The sequence below is a fragment of the Lampetra planeri genome, chromosome 27, assembly GCF_965212315.1.
Source record: "Lampetra planeri chromosome 27, kcLamPlan1.2.h2, whole genome shotgun sequence".
NCBI classification, from domain to species: Eukaryota; Metazoa; Chordata; class Hyperoartia; order Petromyzontiformes; family Petromyzontidae; genus Lampetra; species Lampetra planeri.
The window spans coordinates 8,477,267-8,487,567 of NC_136133.1; the positions used below are offsets into that span (position 1 = coordinate 8,477,267).

General features: G+C 46.5%; 1 pseudogene; it reads right to left on the reverse strand.

Annotated features, from left to right (window-relative positions):
- Window positions 1-1,745: 1,745 nt before the first annotated feature.
- LOC144727857 (trace amine-associated receptor 365 pseudogene) lies at window positions 1,746-3,475 on the reverse strand (annotated as a pseudogene).
- Window positions 3,476-10,301: the final 6,826 nt, after the last annotated feature.

Below are 10,301 nucleotides of genomic sequence, written 5' to 3' on the forward strand. Positions count from 1 at the left end.
GCTGCAGTAACTAAACCACCACGTAAACAACTAAAGTATAAACTACATAGTATCATCAGTGTACTAAATATACTCTACAATAAGCTGAATTACTAACAGTAAGTAATACATTACAATTCTATGTCGCAATAAATATAATATGCTTCCATCTAAACTTTATTCTCTTACATCACACGAGTCTACACCACACTATATACTGCATTGTATTCTCCGCAGGGATTGGATTCTTTGCTCCGCTGCAAGTCTCCTCTCACTACTCTCCCATTGACATATTTCGTTGCTTCCTCTTAGTATCTTTCACATGACGGTCAATGGTACAGTGTATAGCGGATTGTAAAATAATAAATAGTATAAAATTGTAATGCTTAATACAATGTACAAAGTAATATATAGTATCGTAATTATATAGTGAATATACAGCATACGTTAGAGTGGGTTGAATAATACATAGTGTAATATTAGAATGTATAAGGTATAGCATGGTGTATAGCAATACAGTATGTAATTTATTGTTGGGTTTGTCTATGGCAGTATATAGTACGGTGTAGACTCGTGTGATGTAAGAGAATAAAGTTGAGATGGTAGCATATTATATTTTTTGCGACATAGAATTGTCGTGTATTACTTACTGTTAGTAACTCAGCTTATTGTAGAGTATATTTAGTATACTGATGATACTATGTAGTTTATACTTTAGTTGTTTACGTGGTGGTTTAGTTACTGCAGCTACATACTATTAACACTCCTTCCCTTTATTAATGCCACCCATATCCCTCCCCCCCCCTTTGATGCTGCTAATCCTGCATAATGCACGGGCATAATGACTTTAAACCCCTCGCCAAACCTCCTACGCATTTCACAAGTAGTACTAATCGCATATCTGCATTTCCCATAAATATGCTAAATTCCTCTTGACCGAGAAGATGGATTCTGGCTCAGCAATCATTGGAAGGACGTAATAAACCATTTCGGATCTTAACTGATTGTGTTCACATGTACAGTGACTTTCAGACCGCGTTCCACTCACTGGCATTGACTATATATCTTGTATTCTCAGCAGGGAATGGATTCTTTGCTCCGCTGCAAGTCTCCTCCTATTACTCTCCCATTGACATATTTCGTTGCTTCCTCTTAGTATCTTTCACACGACGGTCAATGGTACAGTGTATAATAATAAATAGTATAAAATTGTGATGCTTAATACAATGTACAAAGTAATATATAGTAGGGTTTGTCTATGGCAGTAAATAGTACGGTGTAGACTCATGTGATGTAAGAGAATAAAATTTAGATGGAAGCATATTATATTTATTGCGACATTGAATTGTAATGTATTACTTACTGTTAGTAGCTAAGCTTATTGTAGAGTATATTTAGTATACTGATGATACTATGTAGTTTATACTTTAGTTGTTTACGTGGTGGTTTAGTTACTGCAGCTACTTACGATTAACACTCCTTCCCTTTATTAATGCCACCCCTATCCCCTCCCTTTAATGCTGCTAATCCTGCATAATGCACGGGCATAATGACTTTAAACCCCTCGCCAAACCTACGCATTTCACAAGTACTACTAATCGCATATCTGAATTTCCCATAAATATGCTAAATTCCTCTTGATATGCAAATTCGTTTGTCAAGGCGCTCTTCGCCCCTCCATCCCAGCTTAAATAGTCGCTCCAAGCCTGGGGCTTGTCATTCAGACTCTGTCTCTTCGACAGACCTGTTCTCCACCTGAGGACAGCTACTTGCGTTGTGGCCGAAACGTCGTGAGAATTATTTTATTATGTTTTATTTTTATTATTTTATTATTTCCATTCTACGTGACTTTACCGAAAGAACCAAGAAGATGAAGTGACGTTTCTTCATTGTCACAGAGGCCATGGTTACCCAGGGATTGAGTATCGCAATGAGAAACGCAACCCGCGCTTCATTCGGACAACTGAAAGTTCCTCTCTCCCGCCCTGAAAATCCGAAGACTGAGGATCTTGCGGAAGGCGCCGCGGAACTGACGGTTGAAGGAGGCGTAGAGGAGTGGGTTGACGGCCGAACTGACGTAGCCCATCCACGTGGCCACCTCGTACTCGACGTCGCAGTTCCCGACAAACGGAAAGACGAGCACGATGATGAAGAAGGGCAGCCACGAGAGAAAGAAAGCTACAATGATACTGCCCAGAGTCACCGTGGCGTTGTGCTCGCGTCGCATGTTGCTCACCCTCTGCTGGCCTTGGCTTTGGACCTTCGTGGTCGCTGCCTTGATCTGCCGAGCCTGGGTGCGCGCCACGTGGTAGATGCGCGCGTACATGGCCGTGATGACGAGCATGGTCAGGAAGTAGGGGCAGGCGCCGTAGAAGAAGTGCAGGCTGACGTCGACGCTAAAGAGACAGTCGTCCGGGCAGCCCACCCTCTTGATGGCGCTGGGCACGAGCTGGGGACTGAAGCTCAGCAGGCTTGGCGAGGTAAAGAGCGCCGCCCCAAACCAGCAGATGAGCAGCATCGCCACGAGGGTGCGTTTGGTGACGCGCTGAGCGTAGCGCAGTGGGTCGCAGATGGCCACGTAGCGGTCGTAGGCGATGCAGCTCAGGTGGAAGATGGACGAGTTGCAGAGGGTGTAGTCGACGAAGTATAGGACGTTGCAGAAGCTGTAGTCGTAGTACCAGCAGTGGTACACGGTGCCCACCATGCGCAGGGGCATCACTATGGACCCCAAGCCGAAGTCGGAGACGGCGAGGGACATCGCGAGGATGTTGGTGTGAGTCTGCAGCTGCCGGAAGATGATAACTGAGCTGATGATGAGCATGTTGCTGAAGATCGTAACCACGATTAAGAAGCTGATGATGATGAGGATGATCGGTCGGCTTTTCTCCGGCAGGCTCGGCCCGCTGCAGTTGTAGCCGTGATAGTCGATACATTGCAACGTCTTGGTTGTGTTTGCCATGACTTTGAGGGGTCCGGTTGAAAGTAGCTTTGGTACCCTTTAACCTCACCACTGGAGAAATGTAAGTATTAATGAGTGGTTAATATAATCGGTATTTAATTCAGCGGTAGTAGCTTTTTTGCCAGCTTCCTTTGCGAGTCAAAACTTTCTCAGAATTGCAACACACCGTTAAAAACGTTTCATACAAATGTTGATGATAATTGTGATTTTATTTATTCTTATATTTTATTTTTATATTCACCTACGTGACTTTACCTTAATAACCAAAGAGTATGGATCCCTGCAGTCACGAAAACTAGATTGATGAAAGTTACGATGACGATGTTTTCGATATGATGCGCAACTGGCAATCTGATCGCACTGTTGACGCTGATGGACTTTCTCTAAAAGATGACGATGGTAATGGCCCTGTGCTCGTTTCAGTGGTAAACAGTGATGGCGCTGACGATTTCCGAAGGCGGTCGGATGCAGTTTTTGACTCGTGCTCGAACTTTCTCCTCCCTGATTCCGGCTCCCCAGTTTCCTCGCGCGGTTGCACTCCGGCCACTGTGGAAACCGCCAAACAGAGAGGACCACAAGAAACTCACTCACCAAACTCATTGCCGTGCCTCGTTACCCATGGGTTTTACCGAACGTTCCATTACCCTACATCTGCACGCCTAAACAGGTTTCGCTTTAACGCACATTTTTTTCACTTAACGCACACCACGGGTAGTCTAGCGTGTGACGGACTACCTCTTTGAACAGCGTCGGTGTTGGCTGCCTTGTTTTCTGATACTGGTGCAGTTATAAGCCGATTGACGTCTCCGCCCGAGTCGTCGTTTCGAAAACACTTCACTTCATTATGAACACCACGACTACATCATTTGCGTCACCGCAACCCCGCGCGCGGCATCGTCATCGTCACCTACCTCGCTATCCGTCTTCGCCTCCACCTATCGCTTCGATATTCGTCGTCTCGCTTTCCAGGAATACATGAATGTCACACGTCGTATATTTATAGACGATGTAAAAACAACACACTGAGGAAGGAACCAGTAGTACAGTATTTCCAAATAATCTAAGGAACTGGAAAAGTGATTTAGTGTTCCTCCTCCTCCCGCCTGTGCCCAATGACCATTCCCTTCTCGCTTCTGGCCCTCTTACGCTGGAACAATCTGTCCCGACACGTCAATCAGCCTCACTCTTCATGAATCGTTCTGCCATTAAAACACTGATTTTCCAATACTTACTCCAACTCCCCCCCCTCTCCCCGTTCATTAACACCACCATTATCATCCCTCTTCCAAACTTCCCTACACATACTCTTTGGTTTCTCTATTAGTTCTCTTCACTTACTACAGTGATTTTGGCTGTAACGGTTCCACCTGAAGACGGAAGCTTGTGTTGCCTCCGAAACGTCGTGATTTAATTTATTTTGATAATTGTTTTTTTACCCTTTTATCTGGCAACAAAACTGAAACCAAAAGGCGCACAACTCAAAGACAATGCACCATCAGAGTATGAGAGCTCGGGGTAAGCATTTGCACCATTGGAACCTCATTTGCCAGTTGTGCGCCTTTTGGCGTCATCTGGTCCAACCCATGTGAGACTAGACTCTAAGGAAAGCTGTCTCGGGTGTGGACCAATCAACTTTAAGGACAGTGCATACATTATCAGAGTTATGTTTTTTGTTTGCATTATGACTGCAGGTATTGTGGTCTATGCAAACATGACTCCTCGTAAAAAAAGGTGTCAGTTTTGTTGCCAGATAAAAGGGTAAAAAAACAATTATCATATTTTTTACTGGCCAATGAGGTACCAATGGTGTTAATTATTTTACTTTATATTATTTTCTTTTTCACCTACGTGACTTTACCGAAAAAACCAAAGAGTACAAATCCTTGCAGTCACGAAAGTTTCTAATCTAGAATCCCTACCGATCCCTCGCACTCATCATCATGAACCACCCACTGCCACTGTCACCGCCGTCTATTACACACATCGTCACGTTCACCATGTGCCACCATCCTCGTCGGCTTATCTCATCGCACGATTCTGCTGGACAAATGTGTTCATTCCTCGTCGGGCGCCTTGTATCGAGGCGCAACGTGAATGGAAGCAAGATGAGAAAAGTCGATGGATGGGGATTCGCCGAAGTCGCCATTGACCGGTAGTTGTCAGCTCGAGAAGCAACGTGCGCAAGTTGGGCTCAGGCAGTAACCCACTCGCACACAGACCTCGTATAGCCTTAGCAGTGTGTAGCGGTGTAGTGGTGGTGTAGTGGCGTGGTGTTGTGTAGCGATGTGTACTGGTGTGGAGTGGCGGTGTGTAGTGGTGTGTCGGTGTGGTGAGCGGGGTCTAGTGGAATGGTGCAGTGGTGTATATTGGTGTCGCGTAGCGGTGTGTAGCGGTGTGTAGTGGTATAGTGTAACGGTGTAGTGGTGTGTCAGTGTGGTGTAGCGGTCTGTAGTGTAGTGGTGTAGTGTAGCGGTGTGTAGTGTAGTGGTGTGTCGGTGTGTATTGCAGTGGTGTGTAGCGGTGTATTGGTGTGCTGTGGTGGTGGTGTAGCGGTGTGTAGTTGTGTGTAGAGGTGAGTAGTGGCATAGCGGTGTGGTGTAGTGGTGTGTAGTGTAGTTGTGTGTCGGTGTGTATTGCAGTGGTGTGTAGTGGTGTATTGGGGTGTTGTGGTGGTGGCGGTGTAGCGGTGTGTAGTTGTGTGTAGTGGCATAGCGGTGTTGTGTAGCGGTGTGTAGTGTGGTGTGGTCTGTTGTGGTGTAGCGGTGTCGTGTAGCCGTGGTGTAGTATAGCGGTTATGTAGTGGTGTAGCGGTGAGGTGTGCCAGTGTAGTGGTGTAGTAGTTCAAATTCTTGACTTGTCATAGGCGTGCAGTGTGTTGAGTGTTAGGTGAGTGGGTCTGGTGAGTGTGTCTGTGAATAATGAAGCTGGTGGCTGGTGATTGGTGGGTGATGTCTGCTCAGCTTCAGGAGGTTATAGGGTGGTGGGTGCGAACAAAGGGCGTGCCTGGTGAGTGTCTAACGAGTGGTGAGCTGTCTTGTGGGTGGTGTTTTGGAATGGTGACATGTCAGCTGAGTGGTAGGTACAGTGAGGGAAAAAAGTATTTGATCCCCTGCTGATTTTGTACGTTTGCCCACTGACAAAGAAATGATCAGTCTATAATTTTAATGTTAGGTTTATTTGAACAGTGAGAAACAGAATAACAACAACAAAATCAGAAAAACACATTTCAAAAATGTTATAAATGGATTTGCATTTTAATGAGGGAAATAAGTATTTGACCCTTCTGCAAAACATGACTTAGTACTCGGTGGCAAAACCCTTGTTGGCAATCACAGAGGTCAGACGTTTCTTGTAGTTGGCCACCAGATTTGCACACATGTCAGGAGGGATTTTGTCCCATTCCTCCTTGCAGATCTTCTCCAAGTCATTATGGTTTCGAGGCTGACGTTTGGCAACTCGAACCTTCAGCTACCTCCACAGATTTTCTATGGGATTAAGGTCTGGAGACTGGCTAGGCCACTCCAGGACCTTAATGTGCTTCTTCTTGAGCCACTCATTTGTTGCCTTGGCCGTGTGTTTTGGGTCATTGTCATGCTGGAATACCCATCCACGACCCATTTTCAATGCCCTGGCTGAGGGAAGGAGGTTCTCACCCAAGATTTAACGGTACATGGCCCCGTACATCATCCCTTTGATGCGGTGAAGTTGTCCTGTCCCCTTCGCAGAAAAACACCCCCAAAGCATAATGTTTCCACCTCCATGTTTGACGGTTGGGATGGTGTTCTTGGGATCATACGCAGCATTCCTCCTCCTACAAACACGGCGAGTTGAGTTGATGCCAAAGAGCTCCATTTTGGTCTCATCTGACCACAACACTTTCACCCAGTTGTCCTCTGAATCATTCAGATGTGCATTGGCAAACTTCAGACGGGCATGTATATGTGCTTTCTTGAGCAGGGGGACCTTGCGGGCGCTGCAGGATTTCAGTCCTTCACGGCGTAGTGTGTTACCAACTGTGTTCTTGGTGACTATGGTCCCAGCTGCCTTGAGATTATTGACAAGATCCTCCCGTGTAGTTCTGGGCTGATTCCTCACCGTTCTCATGATCATTGCAACTCCACGAGGTGAGATATTGCATGGAGCCCCAGGCTGAGGGAGATTGACAGTTATTTTATGTTTCTTCCATTTGCGAATAATCGCACCAACTGTTGTCACCTTCTCACCAAACTGCTTGGCGATGGTCTTGTAGCCCATTCCAGCCTTTTGTAGGTCTACAATCTTGTCCCTGACATCCTTGGAGAGCTCTTTGGTCTTGGCCATGGTGGAGAGTTTGGAATCTGATTGATTGATTGCTTCTGGGAACAGGTGTCTTTAATACAGGTAACAAGCTGAGATTAAGAGCACTCCCTTTAAGAGTGTGCTCCTAATCTCAGCTCGTTACCTGTATAAAAGACACCTGGGAGCCAGAAATCTTTCTGATTGAGAGGGGGTCAAATACTTATTTCCCTCATTAAAATGCAAATTAATTTATAACATTTTTGACATGCGTTTTTCTGGATTTTTGTTGTTGTTATTCTCTCTCACTGTTCAAATAAACCTACCATTAAAATTATCGACTGATCATTTCTTTGTCAGTGGGCTTACGTACAAAATCAGCAGGGGATCAAATACTTTTTCCCTCACTGTAAATGGCAGTGGTGGCAGAGGTGAGTGGTGAGCATCTGGTGAGAGTATCAGGTGGTGAACAGTGTAAGGCGTCTTGTGATTGTTGAGAGTGGCGAGCAGAGTCGGGACAGAGCCCATGTAAGGGGAGAAGGGGGCTGAGCAGACAGAAAAGATAAACCCCGTCTCTAGGACGGGCTGCCCTCTAGATAATCACTGACCCTGTACAATCCGTCGTTGGATGAACGCCTCCCCGCGTCGGTGTCCCAGTCGTGAGAAGTGTTGCGACCTGCAGTGTGGTGAGTGGATTGGGTGGGTTGGCAAGTTGGTGTGAGTGGAGTGGGTGACTGAGTGGATGAGTGGATGAGTGGGTGGCTGAGTGAGTGGATGAGTTGGTGGGTGACTGCGTTGTGGCCTGCAAGTGTGGTGGTTGATCACGGTGTGGGTGAGGTGAAGCAGTCTGGTAGACCCGAGTGCTTAACGCGAGTGTATTCATCAACGAGTAGAGTTCACAGGAACAGTAACCGTGATAGTAGTAGTAGCGACAGAGGAATTATAAGGAGGCAACTGACCGCCGGTGAGCGAGAGACCCAGGGACTCGGAGATCCACACATAGACTCGCGTAGATACCCGGGGCCTCCTTTCCAAGGATCGTCACCTTGATGTGCTGGAAAGGCTTTGAGTGTTTCAATGGCCCTGAGAGCGAAGCCGTCGGGAGTTATGCTCCTGGTAGGGTTTCCCATGGCGGTAAGGTCGAGGTTGAGGTCCCAGACGAAGTACGATCCAAGGTGTCCTAGTAACCCCCACCCCTGGGCAGGTAGGGCTCTATAGGTTTGTGTTGCAACTCACCTAGGAGAAGGCCACTTCGAATTAAAACCTACAGCTCTGTGGTTGCCAGTTGCCATAGCCGTCTTAGCTCGCTGAGCCACTGTGGAGTAACCCTGAGCCGAAAGATTGGGATCGGTGTGCGCGAGCTGATTTGCGCTTTAAATCAACTCTAGCGCAGGCGGGAGGAAAGTCCTCCAAGCGATAGGGGAGAGGTGGAAACGGTAGGTGCAAGATGGCACTGGCTGCCGCAGCTTTTAACCTGCATGTGGGTGGCTCGGCCATATTTGTCGTTTGACTGTTTGCTAGAGGAAACAACAACAACATCGTCATCCAGCTTTGGTGAATAAGGAAACCACATCAAAACTGACAAGCAGGTCGTCTGGGGACAGGGGAATCCCCTTGATTGTCGATACCAGGTCAGTAGAGTTTAGTACCGCAGATGTGGTTTTTCCAGTGAAAGGCCGCAGGATTTCAGACAAAAAACGAGCCAGTTTGTAGGTGGGGGAGTTGATAGTAGAGACAATAGGACGAAGAGGTGTATCTTCTTTATGTATGTTTGGCAAGCCATATAATCTTGGTGGCCTGGCTGCAGAAGGTTTCAGCGAGAACTGTTTGGTTTGATCAATTAATGCGGTTGAATCAGAAATGATTTTGTTGGTTTTAATGACGAGGCTGTTGGTGGGGTCGCTTTAAATTTTTGTATAGCTACCATCGTTGAGTAGTTCTTGAATTTTGTTGTTGTATTCTATTTTGTCCATGATGACAGTGGCATTGCCTTTGTCGGCTGAGAGGATGACAATGTCATCCCTCTTTTTTAATTGAGCTAATTCAAAACGCTCATCTTTGCTTTGCTGATGTTGCTAGCTGGCATCTTAGCGTTGTGGCCGAAACGTCGTGAGAATAATTGTATTATGTTTTATTTTTATTATTTTATTATTTCCATTCTACGTGACTTTACCGAACGAACCAACAAGATGAATCCCTGCAGTCACGAAAGCTTTAAATCGAAATTTAAGGAGAAACGTCTGTCGGGCGTTGGACTCACGACGAAGAACACCGTCGCTGGCAAAACTCCTGAGCCTTCCAATTGGCCATTCAGACCGCCTGATGTCTCTACGGCTACCCATCCAGAGTAACCACTTTGCCACCTTAATCAGTGTTTATGCACCAACCTTACAGGCTGGATCAAGACGTCAAGGAAGCATTTTATCATGACCTCGGAACTCTTCTTAGCGCAAGACGCGATCAGAACCATGACCGCTAGACGAGAGACCTTGGTAAGCGTGGAATTGGCAACTGCAACGACAATGGTCGTATGCACCTGGAGCTCTGTGCAGAACACCACCTCTCCATAAAACAGATATAAGACCACGTGGAGACACCCGCGCTCCAAGCACTGGCATCTACTGGATTACATCCTTGTACGCCAACAGTACGAAAGGGACATACTACACATACCAAAGTCATGCCCAGTGCTGACTGCTATACAGGCTACAGATTGGCCAGAGCAGAAAGTCACCCTCAGGATCAAACCACCACCCAAGAAGAAAGGTCTTCACCCCAAGAAGCCCCAATTAGAGAAGCCCCCCCCCTGTTAAGGGAGAAATTCCAGAACAAGCTCAAGACCAGGCTCGGTGAACATCACGGATGGAGACCTTGAAGAGCAGTGGAAGCATCTAAAACGGCTGTTCAGGGCATGGCTGTGGAGGTGGTTGGCTTCTCAACGAGCAAACGCAAAGATTGCTTCGATGAGAATGATCCCGAAATCGAATCACTCCTCCAGACTTAACGGTCCTGTCATTACAGACTACTTGCCTGTCCCATTGACCAAGCCGCAATATCTGCATACAGCACTGCGTGCAAAACCTTGCAA